The following is a 12,590-nucleotide window of genomic DNA, read 5'->3' on the forward strand; positions in this document are numbered from 1 at the left end:
GCCTACCGGGCCCATAGCTCGTATCTAGAATGATCCCGAGTTTGTTGGTTACCACACGGAGCAGTATCACCTCAACCCATCCCCCATAACATATCAACATATAACATAACTACTGAGCATGCGGATAATCATATAACAACACAGGTAGTCCTACAGATCTATCTAACTGGCATAACCACTAGCATGCAACACTAACTCATACCCAACATCTAACACTGCTAGAATAACATAACCAATGGGCCGGCCTTGGTGCCTTAGACCCCTTGGTATAGTGAGGATAACTCACCTGGCACTGCTGAAGTCCCGCAGGTAAAGCTCCCGCTGCTGGTTCACAGATTCCCGAACTGTCAACATCAAACAATACCCAATTAATAATTGGGTTCCAAGCCCAAGGTCCAACTCACACTACAAAAGCCCAAAAGTCAAATCATAGGCCAAAGCCCAACATATGGCATAATTTTCCAAATTGGGCCCAGACCTCTACATGGTCTTTCCTTAAGGCCCATCTACTTATTTTGGTCCGTTAACTTGTTCTTGGATAACCCATCAATAGTCCAATCACCAAAGCCCACTAGGAAGGCCCAACTCAAGGCCCATGTGAAGTTAAGGTTTTCACATGAAATGACAATTAGGGTTAAGTGTTCCTACGTAACCCATTAAGGACTTAATCCACTAAGGACTTAATCCATTAAGTCCAATATTGCTTTGGTTAATTTGCCAATGATTATTATTTAACATTTTATGCTTAATAAATAATTCCCGTGTGTGTGTCTCAATCAATTCCCAAAATTAGGGTTTTACTGGCATTAGGGTTTTCCAAACCCTAATTAGGGTTTCCAACGCAAATACTAGCCCATTTATCAATTTGTTGGGCTTTTAGGTCAATTAGGGCTTTATTGGGCCTATTAGGCCCACTAGAATATCATTAAGCCCATTAGTCACATGCTTGGGCTTTTAGGTCCATTAAGCTTCATTGGGTCTATTAGGGCTTATAAGGCCCATTAGGGTTTCAAGCACTCCAAACGAATCAAACTCAACGAGGCAAGCACACCGCCACCCGACACGGCGGCCGGTGGCGACAGGAGGCGGCAGCCACCACCATACGGTGGTGGTTCGAGATTTCTATTATTATTTTGGCACCATTACAATGTACAACTCGATAATACACACATACACACACTAATAATAACATACACGGACACACACAACCACCCTTGTGGTGGCCGGTGGTGGTAAGTGGTGGCAGCCACCACCTCACGATGGTGGTGGTGGCTTTTCCGGCCAAAAAACCAACCTTACATCATAGAAATAACACACACAACACCCTATGCCCGGAGAAGTAGCACAACCACCCACCTGGTGGCATTTGGCCACTGCAGCAGCCGCACCGGCGGCAGATGGCGATAGATTCTGATGACAGCCACATCGGTCCTTCCCATCGGATAAGGCAACAACGACAAGAGTAGGGTGGTGGTTGCTCGGCTTCACCGCAGTAGGCCACCACGATTGTAGATGGCGGTGCGGCGACCAACGCTTCACTCTCCGATAGTGGCAGTTTCGCTACGACGGCGGAGTAACGGCCGGCGGCGAGGGCTCCCACGTCGAACAGCAGCGTCATAAGCAATCCTTCGCACCGTCGATCTTCCTGGTTGTCTCGCATCGGCAGCATAGCAGTGGTCAGCAAGCTCCGGTGGTTCTTCGGTGGTGGCGAGGAGAAGGAGCATCTGAGAATGCCATCACGCCATCCGGAAGTCGCTCTCGGTGGTTTCTTCGTTCGTGCATGGCGTCCGGCAGCAAGGTGTGACGGCATCTCGATGACGAGGCAGCAGGCGGCGGTCGTCGGAGCTCCATCTGGTCGGAACACAAGAGAGAAACCGGTGGTGGCGGCTGATGAACTTGAGTGGCGGCTGTGCACATTAGGGTTAGGGTTGCCGGTTGTAACTGTTATATACCCACTTCACGAAACTTTTGCCCTATAATACCATATTTGGTCCCTCCTTCTTCCCTTTCTTTCAAATTGAATCCAAACATTACCAAAAGGCCCCTCCATGACAAATTCTTCTCAAATTAAGTCCAACATTTACTCTTTAACCCCTGTTTCCACAAATTCTTTCCACAATGAGTCCGACAGTTACCAATTACACCCTGCCTTCTACAATCCTCTTCAAAATAAATCCTAAAATTACACTCTAACCCCCAAAACTCTAAATCATGACATTTGGCTATAGAATAATAATAAATTTACATTTCGGGGTTCCAGATTTATTATTTACTTATTTTATTTTAAATGGGATGTTACATATCCTTATTCACATTCAACTTATATGTTTGAGCAATTTGGGATAAGTACACAAGGGAAGGTAATGCAATGAAGCACTCCATGTCGACTATATTACAAAGAGATGAGGAATGTGGTATTCGATTGTTTTTTATAATTTGTAATTAATAGTGATGATAAAGGAATCAATCATATTTCTCAGAATGTTTGGCTTTGGATGTTTATTTGAATTTTTTAAATTATTATATTATAGACCACTAGGGCATCTGCAATATGAATAATTTAGTCTTCGATTGTAGAATTTGAACTCTTTGAAATTAAATACACATTAATGGCTTGTTATTATGTATTTGAAATTAAATATACATTAATGGCTTGTTATTATGTTGAAATCAGACAAGATAAATTTCCCAACATCTTCATTTCTTATATCATTAGAGGATTAAGAAACAGAAGGTTTTCATGTACTTACAACTGAAAACTTACTACACAACCCAAATCTACTCTCACGAATTAACACTCTCAGCCTAATCTAATCAGACAAAGTGATAATACACACCTGAACCAATACTCAAAATAACAAGAGCAAATAATTCTCAAGGATTACAGATGAACATCACACTCAAGAAGCGAGAGAGAAGCAAAAGAAACCCTAAACTATTAACCTTAACTCTGAACTGAAAGATAAGAACTGATTGACCCGTCACTCTCTCTCTTCCTTTATACATCGGTCACATGGATACAATGTAAACCCGAAGAGAACCGACCCAAGCATCTGACCCGCATGTTCTCCCTGCAATTACACTTAACAACCAAGAGAATATATTTTGAACACAAAACACCCTTCATCAACAATAACTTTTCATTTCAAACCAATAAATATGAGATTGACTATGTATTATTATTTTCAACATCCCCCCTGTAACACCCAAAAATTTCAAACCAATTTAAACTTTTAAAACATGTCAAATTCATCAAAACATTACAACCTTGTTTCCAAAATATTATTTATCAGAGTATTCCCAGAAACATAAACATAATATGAGGAGCTGTACGATCATGCCTTCGCCTTGCCGCGATCCCCTGATGTACCTGAAACAATAAACTGAAACTGTAAGCCTGAAAGCTTAGTGAGTTACCCCCAAAATACCGATACACATACAGTCCACATAACCATGTCAGCAATAACATATCATAACAAACTGAACATAACAGCACATAACGGGTCCACGACCCTACAGACTGTAATACCCACGAGCCCACAGTACGAGTCTCCCTTAGCCCGTAACTGGAATGCTCCCGAGCCCACAGTACGAGTCTCCCTTAGCCCGTAACTAGAATGCTCCTAGGGTTTGTTGGCTACCGCATGAAGCAGTACAACCTCAACCCATCCCATATAACAAACACATAACATAACCACTGAGCATGCAATAATCACATAACATCACAGGTAGTCCTACAGATCCACCTAATTGGCATAACCACTAGCATGCAACACTAACTCGTACTCAACCTCTAACACTGCTAGGATAATATATCCAATGGGCCGGCCTTGGTGCCTTAGACCCTTTAGTATAGTGATGATAACTCACCTTGCAACCGTCGTCTGAAACTAGAAAGCTCAACTCCCGGATCACCAACACGAACTCCAACACCTATAGTTACTATAAAACCCTTTTTCATAAATCTCCAAATTACCGGAATACCCTCAGAAGTCAACTGGTCAACCCTTGGTCCAAGTCAAAGTCCACATTCAAAGTCAACAGTCCATGTTGACTCGACTCGTCGAGTGCAGTTCACCGACTCGTCGAGTGCAGTTCACCGACTCGTCGAGTCCTTCCTGAACTCGAGAAGTCGTGAAATCCTTGATTGGCTCGTCGAGTTCCCCTTTAACTCGCCGAGTTCATACGTGTCCAAGAATTAGGAGAAACCCTAGCCGACTCGCCGAGTCTTCGAATGACTCGCCGAGTTTAAGGCAATCTTCAACGGACTCGCCGAGTTGTTCATCAACTCATCGAGTTCATGGCCATCTTCAACGGACTCGCCGAGTTGTTCATCCAACTCGTCGAGTCCTTGCAGACCTTTATCCATGCAGACGCTTTTTAAGCCATGGCAAGGTTCCAGATTACAGATCCAAGCTTCTAGGGCATATTTATCACGTAAAGTCGCAAACTTTACGTTCATGCAAAGCTTTAAGACCCTTAAATGGCAAAACTAAGCTTGCAATGAAGTCTCACACTTGGGGGGAGGCTCCTACTAGGCAAGGCTGATGACTTTATGGATCTAGAGGTCAAAGGGAGTCCAGATCTGAAGTTACAACTTCAGATCTTAGCTTAAACATGGGGGGCCTTTCATAAAACCCATCCAAAAGAGGTTAAAAGAGAGATGAGCTAAAGGAACAGCTTAATACCTTCCAGAGAGTGACAACTGATGAATCTCTTAGCTCCCCACGAGTTCCTAGCCTTGATTTCCTTGTTTCCCCAAGTGTTTCCTTCTCCAAAGTTCCTCCTCCAAGCTTGAACACACCAAAGAACACACACACACACGATTTAGGGTTTGAGAGGGACAAGGGGCAGTAAAGGGGAGGCTGGGGGAGGCCAATGATCCTTTAAATAGGGTGCAAAACCTCGAGATTTAGGGTTTCATCTGCCAGCTCCTACTCGTCTAGTCCCTTCTTGGACTCGGCGAGTAGGTCATTAAAATACGTGGACCAACCCGCTGCTACTCGACGAGTAGGGCAATCAACTCGTCGAGTAGCCCTTGAAATCAAGAAACTCACACATTAAATCAATACCTGAGAATCGGGGCGTTACAATTCTCCCCCACTTGAACTAGACTTCATCCTCGAAGTCTGCTGCAACGAATAACTTCGGGTAATGCTCCCGCATTTCAGCCTCCGTCTCCCACGTCCACTCGGACCCCCTCCGATGCTCCCACTGTACTTTCACTAAAGGTATCTCCTTATTCCTCAGAATCTTCATCTTTTTCTCTAGTATGGCCACAAGCCTCTCTACGTAATTCAGGCGTTCATCAACCTGAATATCATCCAGCGGCACCACCTCCTCTCGATCCATAATGCAATTTCGTAGCTGCGAAACGTGAAAAGTGATGTGTATCCGACTAAGCTCCTCCGGCAGCTCTAGCCTGTAAGCCACCTTGCCAACCCTGGCAATGATCTTGAACGGACCAATATATCGGGGACCCAATTTTCCCCTCTTCCTGAAGCGGATCACGCCTTTCCAGAGCGAGACCTTCAGGAGTACCATGTCACCGACCTGAAATTCTAACTTGGCGCGGCGCCAGTCGGCGTAACTCTTCTGTCGACTCTGAGCGGTCTGCAGTCGCTGCCTAATCTGCTGAATCTTCTCGGTAGTCTGCAAGACCACCTCCGTCCGACCCATGACCCTGTGACCAACCTCACCCCAACAAACCGGGGTACGACATCTTCGCTCGTACAACAGCTCGAATGGTGGGGCACCAAGGCTAGAATGATAGTTGTTGTTGTAGGCAAACTCCGCAAGCGGTAGGTGAGAATCCCAACTCCCACCGAAATCAATGACATATGCCGTTAACATGTCCTCGAGGGTCTAAATAGTCCGCTCGCTCTGGCCGTCTTTCTGCGGGTGGAATGTTGTGCTGAAGTGCAACCGCGTGCCCAGCTCCTCATGGAACTTTTGCCAGAAGTGGGAGGTAAACCTGACATCCCGATTAGAGACAATGGAAACGGGAACCCTATGGCGAGACACGATCTCGCGAACATACACTTCGGCCAATTTCTCGGCCGATGAGCTCTCCCGTATAGCCAAGAAATGGGCACTCTTGGTCAATCGATCAACGATGACCCATATAACATCAAACCCCTTTGCCGTCCTTGGCAACTTGGTAATAAAATCCATCGTGATCTGTTCCCATTTCCACATGGGAATCTCCAGGGGCTGTAGCTTGCAATGCGGCTTCTGATGCTCGGCCTTGACCATTGATATGTGTATTTTTATATATATTTTTATGCATTATATCTTAATATTTTGGCCTTTATTATTCTCTTTTAGAACTAAAAAGTACTTATAATGCTTTGAATTATGATTTGCAGCTATTCGTTGTCGATAGAGCACAAAAGATAAGACTGAAGTGGAAATCGGGCTTAGAAGCTAAAAGAAATGAAAAAATGCTGGAGGAGCCATTTACGCCCCGCGTAATGAACTTGTACGCCAAGCGTAATGGCTAAATTAGAGTTACGCCCATCGTAGTTTATGGTTACGCCCAGCGTACTGGGTGTTTATCCAGACTTCCCAATCGCGATACAACTCTTGTTACGCCCAGCGTAAACCAAGTTACGCCCAGCGTACGTAAGTCGGTCCCAAGGGTTATAAAAGTCGATTATCAGCTAACCAGAAGGGGGGATTCGACTTCCAACTTAATTTAGTCGATAATTAACTTCTGTTAAGCCGTTTTGAGGGTCTAGAAGGCGGCCGGAAGGCCGTTAAGCTAACGGGAGCGGAGATCGGAAGGATTGGAGAGCGGATACATGTTGGTAATCATATGGGTTGTTAACGTGACCATGTTTAGCATTCCATTGTGTTACTATTATGTGTTTAGTTTCTAATTTAGGTGTAAAAACCTTTTACTTTGCGTTTATGATTGAATGAAGCTTTGATTATTAGACTAATTGCTATATTGAATTGTTTATTTATGTTTAATTTATCTTGCCAAGCTTGTTAAAAGATCCTTACGTGTTAATGATAATTATTTGCTGTTAATTATTAAGTAAATTGAGTTGTATGAACATCTGCTTGATTGCTTGTCTCTTATGATTTTGATGACCATCGAGATTATAAGTCTAGGAATAACGAATGTGAAACTAGGATTAACTTGAGAATAAGTAAGTTAATGTGTAAGCCTTGTTTGATGACCATCAACAAGAGGTTAATTGAACGACCAATTTGATTAACTATATTTACAAGTCTTGCTTGATACGAACTGAACACTAGGAAGCATGTTAGTTTAACCAACTGATCAATGTTTGAATTGACTTGTTTGCTAAAGGATTAGTTATAGTGAACGCGAATCTAATCATCTTAGGAATCAGTGAACATGAATAAATGAATTTGTGTATGCAATTGTCTATGTTTTTAAGGTGTAATTTATCTAAACCAAAGTACCTGAAGAGATTTGCTTTCCTGTTAGTTTATCGAGAGTTGTTAATTAATTATTCGTTTGAGAATTATTAAATTACTTCTTTATTCTTTTCGGGTGACCTGTAACCTATAATCAAATATTTTAAATTAATTCACCACCGTTCCCTGTGATCGACACCCGACTTACCTAAGCTATACTGTAATCTGACTAGGTACACTGCCTATAAGTGCATAGTTAGTCTAAGTTTGTTAGGTTATAAATATTAAAATTAGTGGGTACTTTTGTGCACATCAAGTTTTTGGCGCCGTTGCCGTGGAACGGCTTTCAATTAATTTAATTTATTTCATTATTCGTTAGTTATTTTTTTTAGTTTTATTTTATTTTTATTTTTATTTTCGTTGATATCATTTCACTTGTCGGGAAGGTTTTTGTTGTTATTTGTAGGAATTTGTGATCATACACATTGATTGGCTTTATCTTTTGCATGGGTTTCGAGATTGCAAGCGATTAGGGAATTCTTGACCTGCTTAGCCTACTACTTTGTTGATTTGTCCAACTCAATCCATGGGACGCAGTATAACAAGGCATATTGTGGTGGTTAAGTAGAAGACCGAGCTCTTGCTGTTCTTGACTAGTTAGGTCACCTCTTGTTCTACTTTTAGTTAAAGGTGCGAAGAAAACAAAGGAAATATTCTAACGGGTCCCGAAAGTTGTTGTTTTCACAAACCATCTCTTGCGTGCAAGGGTTTTAATCAACCATTGTTGTTTGATCTCGACAAAGACAAATGATCACGATATCCCATTTATTTTTTTATGATAACGTGTCACTTGTCGGAAGATTGTGGCTGTTGTTGCAGAAATTAAAATATTAAGAGTCTCCAATTGAATTAGATGGAATAAAGAGGAAATTAAAATAGGCAAAAAGGAAAATATTGCAGTAAAATTACGCCAACGTAAATTGAGTTACGCCAAGCGTACTCAAATGATGATCGCGACTGGGTATTTCTTGAATTTGGTATTACGCCCAGCGTACTTGTGTAATACGCTTAGCGTAAGGGCGCAGAACAGGTACGCCCCGCGTACCACTTAATTACGCCCAGCGTAAGTCGGCGTCAGGTAATAGCCCCATTCTTTTGACTTTTTGTTCTTCCCTCTTTCAACTTCTTTCACTCCTACGCTGTGACGGCCGTGTTCTTCACAAAGGCTTCGAATTTTCTTCTTTTCTTGTAGAAATCAAGACAAAGGTATGTTATTCGGTTACCCTATTGTTTTAATTTATGCTTAATTTCTAGAAATAGGTTAGATTGAACTTTATAGAAATCTAGGGTTTATACACTTCTTAATTTGAAGCCGATTTCACATGACTATATGTTTGATTATGGCTTAAATAGATCGATTCGGACCAACAGACTAAACCCTTGGACTTAATTCGGCCTTAATCCCGTGCAATAACCATCGATTCAAGCACAGGACGTACGCCTAGCGTTCGCTGGACATACGCCCTGTGTATAACCCCATATTTTGACTACCCCTGCGTACTTCCCCTGCGTATATTTGTTGAATACTGATATGGCTAAACCTAGGAGGTACAGGGAACATATTCGAGTTCCTGGATGTACACCCAGCGTATGCTGGACCTACGCCCAGCGTACAGCCCAGACCAGCACCCATATTTTTCATTTAAATCTGTTAATGCTATGGGTATTTTGTTTTGGTTTTGTGTTGTTTGTATTTTTGCAGATTATGGCCCGTAGAACTCAAAGAACCAACCCACCCGAGGACGTGACCGATCACCGTTTCTTGCAATTCCCGCAAACTCTAAACAATGAAACCCGAGCCAAATATGTGAGAAATCTGAGTCTTCTGCTTACTAAGGAGATTGACATAGCACCCTCATTTGATTGGGAATTGGCGGCCCAGACTGGACTTGATGCGCTGATCCAGAATTTTTTGCAATACACCCACTCGGACGCGAGTGGCGTGCCTTTGTTCGTATGTCAGGGTTGGGCAAGATTGTTCAGGATCCAGGAGCCTGTGTATCGGGAATTTTTGCTGGAGTTTTATGCTACAGTTTCCTATGACCCTAGGAAGACACCCGATGATACGACAACCTTTTCTTTTAGACTGGGTGGTGTGAGTCGGGAGTGCAGTGTGATTGAGCTTGCCACTCGAGTTGGGATATATACAGTAGACGAGACGAGGAATGTCCACTTCCCGGCATTCCTTGCTGATTGCCTCACGGGCCGGCCAGATGACTACAATGAAAACACTTTCTGGGCAGAGATTAATGAGGGAGTGTACACACCATCTACTGCACGGGGGAGGATGATTCGGTCTACAACATATAGATTGCTCCACCGTCTGATTTCCATGTCTCTCACGCACCATAAGAATAGTGAGAGAGTGCCTTCTACAGACTTGTATTTCTTATGGGCGCTCGTTACTCCAGGGAAGCACCTAAACCTTCCAATTACTTTAGCTGCTTATTTGGGTAGGAGGGCCAGGGGACTTCAGGAGGATAGCCCGATTTGCGGGGGGCATTTTATTACACGATTAGCTCGATCCTATCAGTTGTTGACGCGCGAGATTACGAGATCCATGGTGTTTCATGATATAAGGCCGATGAGCCTTCAGTTGTTGGAGTCGATGCGTGTATTTGAGCAGGGCGAGGATGGTGTCTTACAGGTACGACCAGATGACGTGGCCGACGAGGAGGGTGCAGTCAAGCCACAGCCGCGACGAGCCCAGCGGCGTCGACCTGCTCCTCTAGGAGCGCAGCAGGGACCTGAACCAGAGATTGATATACGTTACCTGGCCCAACGCGTGGACGAGGGATTTCAGAGTCTGGGTGAGCGTGTTGCACACGTAGAGAGTCGGCAGCAGTGGTATGGGGATGCGCTGACCGCATTTTTTGCCCACCAGGGATTTCAGTACCCGGTTCCTTTTCCTCCGCCATTCCAGTCACGCTCTGATGGAGCCGGTACATCTGGGACACAGCAGCACGGTGACGAGGATGACGAGTGATTTAGTTTATCCTTTTTATTTTTTTTGTGTTATTTTTAGTTTAGTATTAGTATTTTTATTTGGTATGTAATTAGTTTAATTTAGGTTGTTTTACTTTTGTTTTCCATGTTGATGCTCCTTGGTTGTTTAGATCTTTGCAGAATTTTCGCCCTTAGAAAGCTGGCAGTAAGTTCAGCAGCTAGGTCCGACTGTTGCTAGAGAAGAGCCGTGTGAGAGTTCGAAGATTATGGTCAAGACCCACGATTTTACATAAGTGTGGGGTGCGTGTTGATTTCGTGAGAGATTATTTAGAAGAGTGGCATTTTTACTATATTTTGAATCTTATGCTATGGATGAGCTGTTCCCACACCGTAGTGTTTTCTTTTGACACGAGGTAGAAGTATCATCCCGGCTGCCACGATATGGTTGACACTTTCCTATGTCGTGGGGGAGTTTTCATCGCGAGAAGAGGCTGCCATTCTTGATATGACGATGTGACCAACGATTTTCACATTGTGGCCATGTTTAGATTTCACATCTCTCGACGAGACGACGTGGTTGACACTTTTCCACGTCATGGTTACTACATATTGCATTTATTTGCAATCTTTGCACCACATCTTAGAAGTCGGCGTTCTTGAAAATTCAGAAGTAGCAGTTCCAGTTTCCAGTCTTTCCGCAATGTTTGGAGCAACTTGTAGCAGCCCCATTCGATCTCACCACAACTACCCAGGGGAGTCTGTTCCTTTTTCTCCCTTTTTATGTGTTTAATTCGTTTTAGCATACAATGAGGGCATTGTATGAAATAAGTGTGGGGTAGGGGGTCGAAAAAGGAATTTAAATTGGAAAATTAAAAAATTGCTAGATTAGGTAAATTTAAAAATTTAAAAACTTGAAATAATAGTTTAATTTAGAAAAATCTAGTGATAATTTAAAATTTTTGCTAATATTGTATGAGATGATCCGATGAGAACTCAAATGTTTAGTTGAGCCAATACACGTTATAGTGCATTTGTGGCCTCCCTTATTTTAGTGAAATCATGGAACAAAAACATAACCCCGCTTGGTTTGAGGGATGCAATATGTTTAGCAGCCTAAACCTGAAATGTATCCAGGAAAATTATTATCATTAACCAATAAAGGTTGAGGTTGAGCGCCTCTGCTTAAGCATGTAGGTTTTGAGTGAAAAAGCGAGGTACATGTAATAAAAAAAAAGAGAGAGAATTGCAAGAAAAGTTTGAAGAATTTTGGAGCAAATAAAGTGAAGATCAAAAGATCAAAATTCCAAGAAATTCAAAAAGTTGAAGATACCAAGAAATCAAATTAAATAAGGTGGTGAATTCAAAGAAATCAAAGATCAAATTATCAAGAAAGTGAAAAATTCCAAAAGAGCTCCATAGTGGTATCATAAATTGTAATTCTAGATTATGTATGCTTAGGTTGCTCAACTAAAAATACCTTGAGGTTAGGAGGTTTTCTGCGGATGGATTCGGAGGGTTGCATAAAATGAGCGTTGTTCGGAAAAAGTGGGCAAGTGTTTATGAAGATTGTGAGTATTTAAAGTATGGGGGGGTACTTTAGGAAAATTTTAGACACAAATGCATGCGTTGAGGTCTTGACATAATGGCTGAGTTTTAAATGGATTGTTTAGTACGATATTGGTAAAATAAAAGTAAAATTTGCTTGGGGGCAAGCAAAGGCTAAGTGTGGGGTATTTTGATATGTGTATTTTTATATATATTTTTATGCATTATATCTTAATATTTTGGCCTTTATTATTCTGTTTTAGAACTAAAAAGTACTTATAATGCTTTGAATTATGATTTGCAGCTATTCGTTGTCGATAGAGCACAAAAGAAAAGACTGAAGTGGAAATCGGGCTTAGAAGCTAAAAGAAATGAAAAAATGCTGGAGGAGCCATTTACGCCCCGCGTAATGAACTTGTACGCCAAGCGTAATGGCTAAATTAGAGTTACGCCCAGCGTAGTTTATGGTTACGCCCAGCGTACTGGGTGTTTATCCAGACTTCCCAATCGCGATACAACTCTTGTTACGCCCAGCGTAAACCAAGTTACGCCCAGCGTACGTAAGTCGGTCCCAAGGGTTATAAAAGTCGATTATCAGCTAACCAGAAGGGGGGATTCGACTTCCAACTTAATTTAGTCGATAATTA

The sequence above is a fragment of the Lactuca virosa genome, chromosome 7 (genome assembly GCF_052849685.1).
Source record: "Lactuca virosa cultivar CGN04683 chromosome 7, Lactuca_virosa_CGN04683_v6, whole genome shotgun sequence".
Taxonomy (NCBI): domain Eukaryota; kingdom Viridiplantae; phylum Streptophyta; class Magnoliopsida; order Asterales; family Asteraceae; genus Lactuca; species Lactuca virosa.